Source organism: Pan paniscus, chromosome 6, assembly GCF_029289425.2.
Source record: "Pan paniscus chromosome 6, NHGRI_mPanPan1-v2.0_pri, whole genome shotgun sequence".
Taxonomy (NCBI): Eukaryota; Metazoa; Chordata; class Mammalia; order Primates; family Hominidae; genus Pan; species Pan paniscus.
The window spans coordinates 81708556-81724054 of NC_073255.2; the positions used below are offsets into that span (position 1 = coordinate 81708556).

Below are 15499 nucleotides of genomic sequence, written 5' to 3' on the forward strand. Positions count from 1 at the left end.
GCAAGCCTAATAGGAAGACAATTGGAGGCCCTCACAATAAACCAGTGTAAAAGAGAATAGGGCCGGGCATGGTGGCTCCTGCCTGTAATCTCAAAACTTTATAAGTCCAAGGTGTGTGGATAGCTTGAGCCCAGGAGTTTGAGACCAGCCAGAGCAATGTGATGAAACACATCTCTACAAAACACAAAAATTAGTTGGGCATGATGGCTAGTACCTGTTGTCCCAGCTACCCCAGAGTCTGAGGCAGAAGGATAGCTTGAGCCTGAGAGGTTGAGACTGCAGTGAGCCAAGATCAAACCACTGTGCTCCAGCCTGGGCAACACAGGAAGACTGTCTCAAAAAAAAAAAAAAAAAGAAAAGAAAAAGAAAAAGTTCCCATTCTTCACTTATTAGTGCCCTAACATTATCATGAGAACCTTGGTGACACAGTGAATTCAACTGTCATGGTAATTCAGCAACCAACACGTTTAATAATTATTGATTACCAATTGATATTGATTACCAATAATATCACCCCTGTGGATACAAGAAATAAGGAATTGTGTTTGTGCTATCATGGAAGCTCTCTGGATCTCAGACCATGACTTATGCTGAGAGGTAAAGACTTGAGCTTTTTGCTTTTCTCTCTGTAAGTGCTCAAGTGCAGCGGTCTCCAATTTTGGGGGGACCAGGGACCGGTTTTGTGGAAGACAGTTTTTCCATAGACTAGGGGCAGCAAAGGTCAGTTTTGGGATATATAAAGCACATTACATTTATTGTGCACTTTATTTCTATTATTATTACATTGTGGCATATAACAAAATAATTACATAACTCACCATAATGTAGAATGGGTGGGAGTCTTGACCTTCTTTTCCTGCAACTAGATGGTCCCATCTGGAGGTGATGGGAGACAATGACAGATCATCAGGCATTAGATTCTCCTAAGGACAGAGCAAGATAGATCCCTTGCATGCATAGTTCACAATAGGGTTCGTGCTCACATGAGAATCTAATGTTGCTGCTGATCTGACAGAAGGCAGAGATCAGGTGGTAATGTGGGGAGCGGCTGGAAATACAGATGAAGCTTCGCTCACCCACCCTCTACTCGCCTCCTGTTGTGTGGCCCAGTACAGGCCTGTGACCCAGGGATCAGGGGTCCCTGCTGAAGTGCATCCAAAAGGATTCTTCCCACACCAGTCTTCATAGTGGTCAAGTGCAGCAGCCACTTAGCTCCCAAGGCATGTGCCTCCACTGGCATTTCATCACAATCAACAGCAAGTGGTAGCTTGAGTCATTATGAGGTCACTTCCTGGAAATCACCAGCATCCCATTTCCCATTGCCAAGGAGCTCAGCGCTGCCCCTTGGATAACCAAACCTATCCCCAAATCCCAGTTGTCTGGGTCTATCTCCCGGGACCCTTCCTAGCATCAATTCTGTATTTGTCAGAGTCCTAACAGGAGACATAAACCACTCAAAAGTTTAAAGTGTTAAATTTAAAATAAAAAATTATTAATTATAACAGGGCAACAGCATAATGAGAGATTTGCTACCAAAAAGTAAAGAGAATGCTAGAGAATATAGGACTAGCAGAGGCCAGGCATGGTGGCACATGTTTATAATTTCAGCAATTTGGGAAGCCAAGACAGGAAGATTCCTTGAGGCCAGGAGTTTGAGACCAGCCTGGGAAACACAGTGAGACCCTGTCTCTACCCAAACAAACTAACTAACCACAACAAAAAAAAACCTGGGTGTGGTGGCACACACCTATAGTCCTACGTACTTAGGAGACTGAGGTGGGAGGATTGCTCGAGCCAGGGCAGTCAAGGCTGCAGTGAACCATGATTTTGCCACGGCACTTCAGCTTGAGCAACAGAGGGAGACCCTGTCTCCAAAAAAAAAAAAAAGAGTATAGGACCAGCTGATATAACAAGCAGTAACTGTCCCTACTGTCCCAATGCTGAGATACTGTGATCAAGGAAAAGACTCCCCCACTATGGCTGAGATCCAGCCCCCGCTTGGAGAGAGCACAGTCATGGGTAATTCAATAGCAGAATTGCTGCATTAGCACATGGTCGAACATGCTAGCAATCTGCCCTCTGGAATTTGCTGAAAATTCACCCTCTGGGGTGCTAGATTAAGCTATTAATGAACAGTTGTCTCACTACAAATCCACCCAGGCAGGTGCAGAGAACTGCTGGTCACTGGGTGCTGCTGAGCACCATGCAGGGCAAGAGCCCGGTACTGGAGAAGCTCAGTGCCTGTGGAGATTCGCACACCACAACCAGAAAGAAAAGCCTCTTACAAGGTCCCTCTAGTACTATGTACTGACAACATTTAATCATGTACCAGCTGACAGAAGAAGCATTTAAGGAACCCACCTCTATGTTTGCAGATCAGGCAGTGAAGGGTGAATATGGAACTGATGGGCAGTCATTGGATGGATAGCTGGTACATGACACGTTTCCTTCTACCAAGAAAGAAAGGGAAGAGAGAGAAGAGAGAGAGGACCAGGCATGGTGGTTCACACCTATAATCCCAGCAGTGTGGGAGGCCAAGGAAGGTGGATCACTTGGGTCCAGGAGTTAGAAACCAGCCTGGGCGACATAGTGAAATCCTGTCTCTACTAAAAATAAAAGAAATTAGCTGAATGTGCTGGAGTTTGACTGTAGTCCCAACTTCTCAAGAGGCTGAAATAAAAGGATCACGAGTGTCTGGGGGTTCGAGACTGCAGTGAACCGTGTTCACACCACTGCACTCCTGCCTAAGTGACACAGCGAGATCATGTCTCAAAAAAAGAAATGTTGGTGAAAATGTGGAGAGATTGGAACCCACATACATTACTGGTGGGAACACAAAATGGTTTAACTACTTTGGGTGTTTCTTTTCTTGTCATTTTATTTATTTATTTATATTTTTACTTTTTTTGTGTGACAGAGTCTCACTCTTTTGCCCTGGCTGGAATGCAGTGGTGTGATCCTGACTCACTGCAACCTCCACCTCCTGGGTTCAAAAAATTCTCCTTGCCTCAACCTCCCGAGTAGCTGGGATTACAGGCATCTGCCACCATACCCAGCCAGGCTGGTTTTGAACTCCTGACCTCAAGTTATCCACCCACCTTGGCCTTTCAAAGTGCTGGGATTACAGACATGAGCCACCGCACCTGTCTTCTTGTCATTTTAATTTGATTTTTCAAAAACCGAGACAGGGTCTTGCTATCTTGCCCAAGCTGGTCTCTCTTTACTCATAGGCTCAAGTGATCCTCCCACCTCAGCCTCTCATGTAGCTGGGATTACATCAGTCACTGCACCTGACTGGTGTAACCACTTTGGAAAACAGTTTCTCAAAAGGCTAAATGTACAACATCATAGAATGCAACAATTTCTCTCCTAGGTATATATCCCAGAAAAATAAAAATGTATGTCCACACAAAAACTTGTACATGAATCTTCATAGCAGCATTATTCATAACAGCCAATACATGGAAACAACCCAAATGTTCATCAACTGAAGAATAAATAAAATGTGTTGTTTCTGTACCATGGAATATTATTCAGCCATAGAAGGAACAAAATACTGACATGTGCTATGACAGGAAGGAACTCTGAAAATACTGTGCTAAGAGGGAAAAAAAACCCAGCCACAAACAATCACATATTGCACAACCCTATTTATATAGAAGGTCCAGATTAGGCAAATCTATGGTGACAAAAAATAGATCAGTGGTTGCCTATGGGGAACACAGAAGCGTTGAGGGGAGTAAGCCACTAGCTTACTCCCCGCCACGTTCTTAGCTAGTGCAAAGAACAGCGGATTTCTCTATAGGGTAATGAAAGCTTCTAAAATGGATAGTGGTGATAGATCACAGCTCCATGAATATTCTAAAAACCACTGAATTGCATACTTTGATAAACAAATTGCATGGTATGTGAACTACATTTCAATAAAGTTGTTATTTAAAAAAAGAAAATAGCAGACTGGACCCAGATGGCCCATGGCTGCCTATAATCCCAGCACTTTGGGAGGCTGAGACAGGAGGATCAATTGAGGACAGGAGTTTGAGATCATCCTGGGCAGCATAGCACGATCCCATCTCTACAACAAAAAAATAAAAAATTTAGCTTTGCATGGTGGTGTACGTCTGTAGTCCAAGCTACTTGGGAGGCTGAGGCGGGAATACTGCTTGAGCCCAGGAGTTTGAATCTACAGCGAGCCATGATCACACCACTGCACTGCAACCTGAGTGACAGAGCAAGATCCTGTTTCTAAAAAGGAAAGAAAAGAAATGCAAGTTTTTATCACTTTGTGAGAGTAACCAAGTTTGTAGAGAAACACATAAGAACAAGAGCACTGAATGGTGAGAATGGGAGGCTGGTTAGGCTCATTGCTAGCTAAGGGACTTCTGAAAAATTCATGAGTAAAATCACAGCTCTGGGGGTCAGTCAGGCAGCCAAATGATGAATGTTAAATCCATTACAAATGCCCATCGTCTTTCTTTACATCCCTTCTAATGAAAAATTCCTAACTGCCTAAATAGCAAGTGTTCTCAAATGATAGCAGCTGTTTATTAAAGAAATAACACCTCAAATTTTAAAAACCATGAGTCAAATATTATTTTCTTCCTCCCATTTTACATGTGTGCAACCTAAAGAACAGAGAATTTAAGTAATTTTTCTAAGTGGCAGAGCACAGATTTAAATCCTATTACCTTGGCCTCAGAGTTTGTGCTTTATTTTATTTTATTATTTTAAAATTCACCTTTTTTAAAACCAAGAGGCTTATGCAAAATTCTGCTAGGATTCAAAAAAAGCCTCTTGCTTTTCCTGACTGTGGGTGCAGGCAGGGCTCGTGCTGCATTTTCTTTACTTATAATTGGATGGAGACATGATGGATGGAGACATGACGACAGGAGCTCTCTTGGTCATTGTGCACCAGAAAGGAGAGTGAAGAGAGGCACAGGGAAGCCAGTCTTACCATGTTTGAGCAACTGAACCAATGTCAGCCTCAGCCTACCTGCACAATTACTTTTATGTGAGAAAAACAGGCATCTCCCTATTTTGATAATCACAGCTAGCTACAGTAGCAAACAATCCTAAAGTTATTCTTGGTAACATTATTCCTACAGCCTCAATCCTTTTAACTCGTTATATTAGCTGTTCATTTCTCTGTTTTTCCTGACATCTAATTGACAACCAAAAGTTTATGTTATTAAATAAGCTTTGGATTAACGGGATCAATGAATGAAGAGTTTAAAGATAGCAAAAAAAAAGTTCACAGAAGTACCTGCCAAATGTGCCAACTGACTACTATGAACTAATTTACTTTTGAGAAACATGCTATTTCTTATACACTACTGACAGTGCCTATAAAAATGGTGCACATTAACTGGCTGTTTTATTTTCTCCCCAATCTTAATATCTAATATCCACAGACTGAGATTAGAGCACCAACGTATACAATGTAACTTCATACTAGAGTTAGAAGGGGATACAAAGTGTAGAAATCATAATCTTCTCCATAAAGTTCCTGTCACCTTGGAATTAACCTCCCCTTTACACAGTCTCATTGTTCACCTTGTTCACATCTTCATAGGTTCAGGCTCAGGTCTCTGTGGTCGCACAGTGTGTCTTTTTACCAAAAGGAACACCTCATGCACTTTTCCAAAAGGAGAAAAGTAAAGGTTTGAATGGATTTTTAGTTCTCGGCATTTTTGAACAGAAATAATCAGGTATTAAGTTGCTCAAAGATGCCCACAAGCTTTCATAGGAGAAACATCTAATTCATAACCAAGAGTTTATGTTATTAAGTAAGCTTTCCTTTAACAGGATCAATGAATGAAGAGTTTAAATACTCGCTCTAATCCCCATTCAGTCATCTGGTATACTCTCTGTGAGATATACTCTCAGTCATCTGGTATACTCTCTGCGAGGTATACTCTTAGTCATCTGGTATCCTCTCTCTGAGTATGCCAGATGATTAAATGGAAATTATTGCACCACTAAACACCAGTACTGCAAACTCTTATTTAAAAAATCAACACCTAGGACAGAAAAAAATGATCCTAGGCTGGGCGCGGCGGCTCACACCTGTAATCCTAGCACTTTGGGAGGCCGAGGCAGGCAGACTGCCTGAGCTCAGGAGTTTGAGACCAGCTTGGGCAACATGGTGAAACCCCATCTCTACTAAAATACAAAAAATTAGCCGGATGTAGCCAGGCGCGGTGGCTCACGCCTGTAATCCCAGCACTTTGGGAGGCAGAGGCGGGTGGATCATGAGGTCAGGAGATCGAGACCATCCAGGCTAACACAGTGAAACCCCGCCTCTACTAAAAATACAAAAAAAAAAAATAGCCGGGCTTGGTGGCGGGTGCCTGTAGTCCCAGCTACTCGGGAGGCTGAGGCAGGAGAATGGCGTGAACCCGGGAGGCGGAGCTTGCAGTGAGCCGAGATCGCGCCACTGCACTCCAGCCTGGGCGACAGAGCGAGACTCCGTCTCAAAAAAAAAAAAAAGAAAGAAAAAAAAAATTAGCCGGATGTGACGGTGTGCGCCTGTAGTCCTAGCTACTCGGAAGGTTGAGGCAGGAGAATTGCTTGAACCCAGGAGGCTGAGGCTGCAGTGAGCAGAGATCATGCCACTGCACTCCAGCCTGGATGACAGAGCGAGACTTTCATCTCCAAATAAAAAAGAATGATCCTAACGCAGTTATTTCCTTTTGCATTTATGAGGAGATGGAAGAAATACCCATATTTGATGGTTGGTTGGGAACTGTCTTTGGTATTGTATGAAGTATTTTAATACTGTGAACATGAAAAGATGAGAACCCTGCAGACCCCGTGGGCATGGAGAGAAGGAAGTACATTAGAGGGTGTCGTAGGAAATACTTTGATTCCAGGCACTGCTGTTTAAACCACCCCTCAACTTCCTTTCCTTAAAAGAATAAAAAAATCAAAGCAGACAAAAGATGAAACATTCCATGTGACCCTCTGCACCCTTATTTGTTGTAATAAAGGAAAAGCATTTTAGGGATTTTCTTGAGTGCAGTTTATGATGTGATCCATGTTATTTACTTCCTGTTAATAATTTTCAAAATTTCAATTAAAGACATTCAGAAATTTAGCTTTATCACAGGCAGCTGTTCACAGGTAAAACTAGTTTGGTTACCTTCATCTGTATAAACATGAAGCTAGTGAATTGACATAACTATTAAACTGGAGTATTAACAGAAACATGGCAAGGACTGGCCCTTACCTTCCACAGTGACCTCAATTTCAGGAACCTTTTCATTACTCTCAGGGCTTCGTGGTCTTTTTAGAAACTGTGAAGCTGTAAAATAGAGCACAGAATTATTTTAGTATATTGTAGAAAAAAATACAGAAGGAGATGCTTTATAAGAGCAGAGCATTAAAATTCTTTCAGTTTGGCTCTTTTCAAAGAAACCTGCAGAATTAAACTTGTAGTGTAATCCTCCACAGGGGGCTCAACAAAGCCATGGAAACATGAGTGAAGTGGGATTGCAAATGTGACACTTCCAACAAAATTTTTTTAAAGAAAAAGAGGTCCATTAAATAAAATACCTTAAAAAGGCAAGAAACTAACTGCAAGTCCCACAAAGAGAGTGGACAATGATTCTGTGTGATTTAAGAAATGCTGATAAAGAGTGTCTTAATGCAGTGAAATATAATACGAAATACAGGTAATCTCTTACCTTTAGTGTTTATTTTATTAGCCACTCCAGGAGGTAACTAGGAAATAACTAGTTCAGGTCTAGAAAGAAACTTACTTTTTACCAACAATGGTGGCCTCACAGCTAGTAAAACGGTTGTGATATGACCAGGGTTTTTTCCTAAAGCTGATCACAGAGTCATCCTGTAATGTCACAATAATTCCTATCATTGTGGATGAAAACCCTGACTTTTCCTTCCTATGACTGGCAAGTAATTGTCTGAAGAGTAAATTACTTCTTTCATGAAAAAGAAAATTAACACTAGTGTACTTTCTTCAGCCACTAAAGTTCTGCAGAAATGCAGATATAATAAGAAAAACTCAATCATCAGGCCGGGCATGGTGGCTCACACCTGCAGTCCCCATACTTTGGGAAGCTGAGGTAGGTGGGTCACCTGAGGTCAGGAGTTTGAGACCAGCCCGACCAACGTGGTGAAACATCATCTCTACGAAAAATACAAAAATTAGTCGGGCATGGTGGTGCATGCCTGTAATCCCAGCTACTTCAGAGGCTGAGGCAGGAGAATCACTTGAACCTGGGAGGCAGAGGTTGCAGTGAGTGGAGATCGCGCCACTGCGCTGCAGCCTGGGCAACAAGAGTGAAACTCTGTCTCAGAAAAAGGAGAAGAAACTCAATCATCAATATTTACTTGCTAATAAGATTGACCCAGGAATAACAGAGCAGAAAAAACCCAGCAGATTAAACTTCATTCAAGTACTTAGGTATAGTGCATGCCACCACAGTGTGTCTGAACATCGTGGAGGCAGTGGTCACTATTCTTGCACTGATGAAGATGACTGAGTACGGGATGGGGAATGGCAGGGGCAATGGAGAGTGCCAGGACTGTGGCTCAGAGCCAGGCTTTTCCATCAAGGACTTACAGCCACACCTGTCACCTCTAGCTAGAAAAACATTTTAGTAGAAATGTCATTTTATTGTTTTAATTCCAGAAATGACGACAGTGGCAAATAGAACTTACTTTTTATTGTTGTTGTTGTTGTTGAGGCAGAGTCTCGCTCTGTCACTCAGGCTGGAGTGCAGTGTTGTGATCTTGGCTCACTGCAGCCTCTGCCTCCCAGGTTCAAGTGATTCTCCTGCTTCAGCCTCCCAAGTAGCTGGGATCACAGGTGCCCGCCACCATGCTCACCTAATTCTTTGTATTTTTAGTGGATACAGGGTTTTCCCATGTCTGCCAGGCTGGTCTCGAACTCCTGACCTCAGGTGATCTGCCCGCCTCAGCCTCCCAAAGTTCTGGGATTACAGACATGAGCCACCACACCTGGCCTAAAACTTACTTTTTACCAACAAACTTGATGTTATTACTCCCACGGACGATCCTTTTAAGTCATGGAATTCCAAACCAGGAGGGCTTCAAAAGGGAATTCTGTCTGGCAAACCTTCTAAACATACAGGAACTCGGGGTTTGATTCAAACACAGGATATGGTTCTTTTACTGCCTCAGTGAGTCCAAGAGCTTAAGCTGAAAGAGAACATAATTTGTGGAAAATAAAATTTGACACAGACATTCTTTTATTTGTATCTGCATTCTCAAGTACATTATGGACAAGTTCCCTACAATCAAGCAATATTCACTTCATATTGAAGGCATTTTGCTTAGGATATTGGGCAAATCTGAAGAACAAGCCTAAAAATTAAGTACTTTTGGGAGGAACATTTTAACCCTTTCACTCAAAAGAAGAGTTATGTTAGTAGCCAAAATGACCTCTGTGTTCTAAGCAGAAATGACCGAAGGCCATTCCACATACCAGTGGCCCTTGGCAGCCTTTGCATTCCATCAAGAGTCAGGGTAGCTGTTCAAAGACAGGTGGTGTCTATGATGCAACTAAGCAGCACTCAGTAAGTTCATGTCATCAGACACACAGTAGACAGGATTCCTGACAAGAGACAGGAAACATCAGCACCAGGTATTGAAATAATGGACAGGAATGCCCCAGGAATGCTGTGAGTGCTCCCCAGTCCTTACTTCCTTCTCCATGACAGATACACCCAAAACTGAAACACACTTTCTTGCTGAGCCTGTTCAGAATCGTTCAAGACAGCACTCCAGGAAACCTCTGTCAACAAATCTAAGTATTTGCCACACATGTTAGCCAGATTTGAAGTACAGACAGTGGAATGACACTTATCCCAACGCCTCCCTTCCTCTCCCATCCTGACACATGAGAAAGCTGAATCCAAGAGAAATGAAGTCACCTGCTTGGTTTCAATAGCAAGTGCAGTAGTAAAAATAAACCAAAGCCCAGTTTCTGGGACCTTCCTTTTTTAGGTCCTAAACTTCTATAATTCACTCAGACATAACCCTTTACTGATACGTTATCAAATTAAAGACCAACAATAGGTGAAGGACTGAGTCCCTTCATGTTCATATGAAAGGGCAAGACTCTTATCTCCAAAAAATAAAAAAATAAAAAAATATTTCAATTAAAAAAAACAGTGTGATGGTCTTTGGCAATGTTTAAATAGAAAAGAAGAGTATCACTTTCAAATAAGCTGACACTTTCTGAACATGTAATAACCAGGGTCACAGAATCACAGAGCCCAGTGAGAAGACTAAAAAGTACCCCTGTGAGCCCCAGTGATACATACACCACCAGGAAAATTTCCTGTTCCTGTCGCTCCAACGAATCCACAGCAACATAATGTCGGCAAGTGACATGATCTGCCTCCCCTACCTCCAGGCAGCCACAGGGAAAGTGGAGAGCAAAGGGACCATTCCCTGTGTCACTGATAAGTGAGGCTCAATGGGAAACACGAAGCATGAGGGGCACCCAAAGTTAGATGACAAGTTCAGTATCTCCCCTTTGTCTTCCTGCTTCAGGTATTATCTGCATCTTCTCTTTTCATGATAAGGAAAGCAGCAGCAATAGCAATAGCGTGTCTAAATGTGGGACTACCCATCGAGCATCATGGAACTTAATATAGAAGTTTATACAACCCTGAGAGCTTTCAGAACCTGGTGTCCTAACATGTACATCCAAGTTTTCTAAAGCTCTTGACCAGGCAGTAGACTATGAGCCCCCAGGAGTTCACACAGGTTTTCTAGGATCTTCGCACTGCTAACCACAGTCATGGCAACGCCTTCATTGCCTTTTTAAACAATTGTTTTCCCAATTGTCCCCTTAAAATTGGGCAGTTTAGGCTGGGCACGGTGGCTCATGCCTGTAATCCCAGCACTCTGGGAGGCCAAGGTGGGCAGATCACATGAGGTAAGGAGTTTCAGCCTGGCCAACATGGTAAAACCCTGTCTCTACTATGAAATACAAAAATTAGCTGAGCATGGTGGTGGATGCCTATAATCCCAGCTACTCAGGAGGCTGAGGTATGAGGTATAAGAATCCCTCGAACCCAGAAGGTGGAGGTTACAGTGAGCTGAGATAGTACCAGTGCACTACAGCCTGGGCAACAGGAGTGAAACTCCATTATACACACACACAAAAGAAGCAGGCCCAAATATATATATTTTTTGAGACGGAGTCTTGCTTTGTTGCCCAGGCTGGAGTGCAGTGGCGCGATCTCGGCTCACTGCAAGCTCCGCCTCCCGGGTTCACGCCATTTTCCTGCATCAGCCTCCGGAGAAGCTGGGACTACAGGCTGCTGCCACCATGCCCAGCTAATTTTTTGTATTTTTAGTAGAGACGGGGTTTCACCATGTTAGCCAGGATGGTCTGGATCTCCTGACCTTGTGATCCGCCCACCTCGGCCTCCCAAAGTGCCGGGATTATAGGGTCCAGCCAGCCTCATGTTTTCTTTAAGCAGTCCCTCCCTGTTGCACAGTTGGATAGTTTATTTTTTTATTTTTTTAGACATGGTTTACCTCAGTCTCGCAGGACGGAGTGCTGTGATGGCATCACAGCTCATGGCAGCCTTGAACCTTGGGGTTCAAGGAGCTGGGAAGTTGAGGTGAAACTACTGAGATGGGGTCGCGCCACGTTGCTCAGGCTGCTCTTTAACTCCTGGCCTGAAGGGATCCTTCCGCCTCGGCCGCATCCAGACATAGTTTTCTAGTTTTGACCCACATAAACACTGTGCTGGGTCGGAGTTTGTCAACTACCCATCTCCAGCCAGCAACACAAAGGACCTGGCAGGGAGGTCGCGGTTACCAAGCTCCACTCTAAGGAGAAAACAGCCTAGCTCCAGGCACTGTACCGTCACTGTGACATCGCGGAAGGCCCGGTGCTGTGACATCGCCGAAGACACGCGCCTTCGGCGAACGCCCGTCCCCGTGACGTCACCAGAGGTGCGCCCAATCGGAACTCGAGGCGGGGCGGCGGGGGAGGGGGGGTGCTGGGGCTTCCAGAAGCGCGCATGCGCAGGCGGGTGGCCACAGGCAGCTGGTCAGCTTCTGCAGGCTCTGACCCGGCGGCAGGCAACAAACTACAAGGGGAGCTTTACCACTGCCTGGATTACTACTACCTGCGCGACTTCCCGGCCTGCGCGTTGGGCGCAGCAAGGGCTTGACGCTACTGGAGCACGCGCTGCGCACCAACGGGCTGGCGCCCAGCGGGCACAAGCACAAGGTGGCGCAGAAGCTCCTCAATGGACAGCACAAGCCCGCTAGAGCCAGCTGCAGTCCTTGCCACGCACTCACCTCACCTGAGGCTGTGTAGGTGCGGCCCCCAACACCTAACCCAGCCAGGTACCGGGGACCACAGCAGCGTCCCCTGCCGCCCAGCGCCGCTCATACTGGGCAGGGTTGGCCCCCTCTGAGGCTGCCCCGCATTAGGGAGCTGCACCCCCTAGCTTGACCTCTGATGGCTGTTGCAGCAACATTAAAACCTTTGGAAATTTGTAGGGTGGTAGAAGCGAATAGGAAACGAAGAAAACATCTTATTAAAAATAAAAGCGATCGGGCCAGGCGTGGTGGCTCACGTCTGTAATCCCAGCACTTTGGGAGGCCAAGGGAGGTGGATCACGAGGTCAGGAGTACAAGATCATCCTGACCAGGATGGTGAAACCCCGTCTCTACTAAAAATGCAAAAATTAGCTGGGCGTGGTGGCGGGCACCGATAATCCCAGCTACTAGGGAGGCTGAGGCAGAGAATTGCTTGAACCCGGGAGACGGAGGTTGCAGTGAGTCGAGATCGCTCCACTGCACTCCAGCCTGGGCGACAGAGCGAGACTCCGTCTCAAAAAGAAAAAAAAAGAATTGCTTGAACCCGGGAGGTTAAGGTTACAGTAAGCCGACATTACGCCACTGCACACCAGCCTGGGTGACAGGACAGAGTGAGATCATGTCTTTAAAAAAATATATATGCAAGTGAGAGCTTTTCTTCCAGTGCTAATGCTCAAACTGAGTAAAGTAATTGGGCCGGCCCGGTGGCTCAGGGGCCCTTAATTCCAGCACTTTGGGAGGCTGAGGTGGGCGGATCGCTTGAGCTGAGGAGTTCCAGACTAGCTTGGGCAACATGGTGAAACCCTGTCTCTACAAAAATACAAAAAATTAGCTGGGCATGGTGGCGCGGGCTTGTAGTCCGCACTACTTGCGGGGCTGAGGCAGGAGGATCGCTTGAGCCCAGGAGGTGGAGGCTGCAGTGAGCGGTGATCTCGGTGATCTCGCCACCGCACTCCAGCCTGGGCGACAGAGTGAGACACTGTGTCAAAAAAGAAAAAGAAAGTAACTGATCTATGTTTTTGTCTGATTTCCTACAGGATACCAAAGGACCTGTTCAAAGTATTTTCTGTAACTCCAACTGTAACTTGGTTCTAGAAGGAGAGAATCCATGTTTGGTCAACAGAACTTTTCACCCTGACTTCAGTTTACTGCTTCGATATCTTTTCCTAATTGATTGTTAATTAAGTTCTGCCTAGCAAGTATAAAAACCTCTGCCTCCTGGGTTCAAGCAATTCTCCAACCTCAGCCTCCGCAGTAGCTGGAATTACAGGTGCCCACTACCACGCCCGGCTAATTTGTGTGTGTGTGTGTGTGTGTGTGTGTGTTTTGTTTGTTTTTTTTTTTTGAGATGGAGTCGCGCTCTGTTGCCCAGGCTGGAGTGCAGTGGCGTGATCTCGGCTCACTGCTAGCTCCGCCTCCCGGGTTCACGCCATTCTCCTGCCTCAGCCTCCGAAATAGCTGGGACTACAGGCGCCTGCCACCATGCCTGGCTAATTTTTTGTATTTTTAGTAGAGACAGGGTTTCACCGCGTTAGCCAGGATGGTCTCGACCTCCTGACCTCGTGATCCGCCGGCCTCGGCCTCCCAAAGGGCTGGGATTACAAGAATGAGCCACCGTGCCCCGCCCACATTTTAGAAAACGAATTCTAAGGCACAGAGAGTTCAAGTACCTTTCCAAAGATGACACAGCTAATTAGACAGCAGACCAGGTGGCCTGACCCCAGGACTTTTGCCCTTGACCTCTACACGACCATGTTGAGCACAGCAGTAAATATTTCATACAGTTTTATCCAGATTTTTCCTGTTGGTTGTGGTAAACCACGTATTGTTGTTTTGAGACAAGGTCTTGCTCTGTTCCCCAGGCTGCTAGTGTGAAGTGACACAAACATGGCTCACTGCAGCCTCAACCTCCGGGGCTCAGGCAATCCATTTCAGCTTCCCAAAGTGCTGGGATTACAGGAATGAGCCATCATGCCTGGCCTCACACTATATTTTAATGCTTTTTTTGAAAATAGAAACTTTTACCAATGACTCACTTCAAACTAATGATAAGGAAATGATGTTATTCTCTTTTGTTTTGTTTTTGCATTTTTTTTTCTTGAGACAGGGTCTTGCTCTGTTGCCCAGGCTGGAGTAGGTAGTATAATCATGGCAGCCTCGACCTCCCAGACTCAAGCAATCCTGCCCCTGCTTCCCAAGTAGCTGAGACTACAGGTGCATGCTACCACGTTTGGCTAATTTTTGTTGTAGAGACAGAGTTTCACCATGTTGCCCAGGCTGGTCTCAAACTCCTGGGCTCAGCTATCCTCCACCCTCAGCCTCCCAAAGTGTTGGGATTACAGGCATGAGCCACTGTACCTGGTTGATGCTGTTCTTTTAAATGCATTTTTACTTTTTTTTGAGACGGAGTCTCACTCTTTCTCCCAGGCTGGAGTGCAGTGGTGCAATCTCGGCTCCCTGCAGCCTGGTCTTGAACTCCTGACCTCAGATGATCCACCCACCTTGGCTGCACACAGTGATTTTGCTCATTTTAGATACTAGAACTTTTTAATTAAAAAAAAATTCTTTTTTTGAACTGCAGTGCAGTGGCATTATCTCGGCTCACTGCAACCTCTGCCTCCCAGGTTCAAGCGATCCTCCTGCCTCAGCCTCTTGAGTAGCTGGGACTACAGGCACATGCCACCATGCCCAGCTAATTTTTGCATTTTTAGTAGAGACAGGGTTTCACTATGTTGGCCAGGATGGTCTCGATCTCTTGACCTCATGATCCGCCTGCCTCAGCCTCCCAAAGTGCTGGATTACAAGCATGAGCCACTGCGCCTAGCCAAAAATAAATAAATAAATAAATAAATTTGAGACAAACTCTAACTCTGTCATGCAGGCTGGAGTACAGTGGCAGAGTCACACCTCACTGAAGCATGAGTCTGGGAGCTGAGGCTGCCTTGAGCCATGATTTTGCCATTGCACTCCAGCCTGGGTGACAGAGAGGTCTTGTCTCAAAAAATCCATCCATCAATCAATCAATCGTTCCACTATAGGTAATCTGTCATTTGCTGTTTAACTACTTTCAAGGTTTTTTTTGTCTTTAATTCTGAGAGGTTTGTGACATATCCTTGCATAATTTATTTAATTTATCCTGTTTGTGGTTCATTCTCCTTCTTAA

At 45.0% G+C, this 15499-nt stretch overlaps 1 pseudogene; it reads right to left on the reverse strand.

Moving 5' to 3' along the window:
• The window catches only part of LOC106634974 (rab5 GDP/GTP exchange factor-like), an 82740-nt pseudogene that overhangs the window by 17469 nt on the left and 49772 nt on the right, over positions 1–15499 (reverse strand).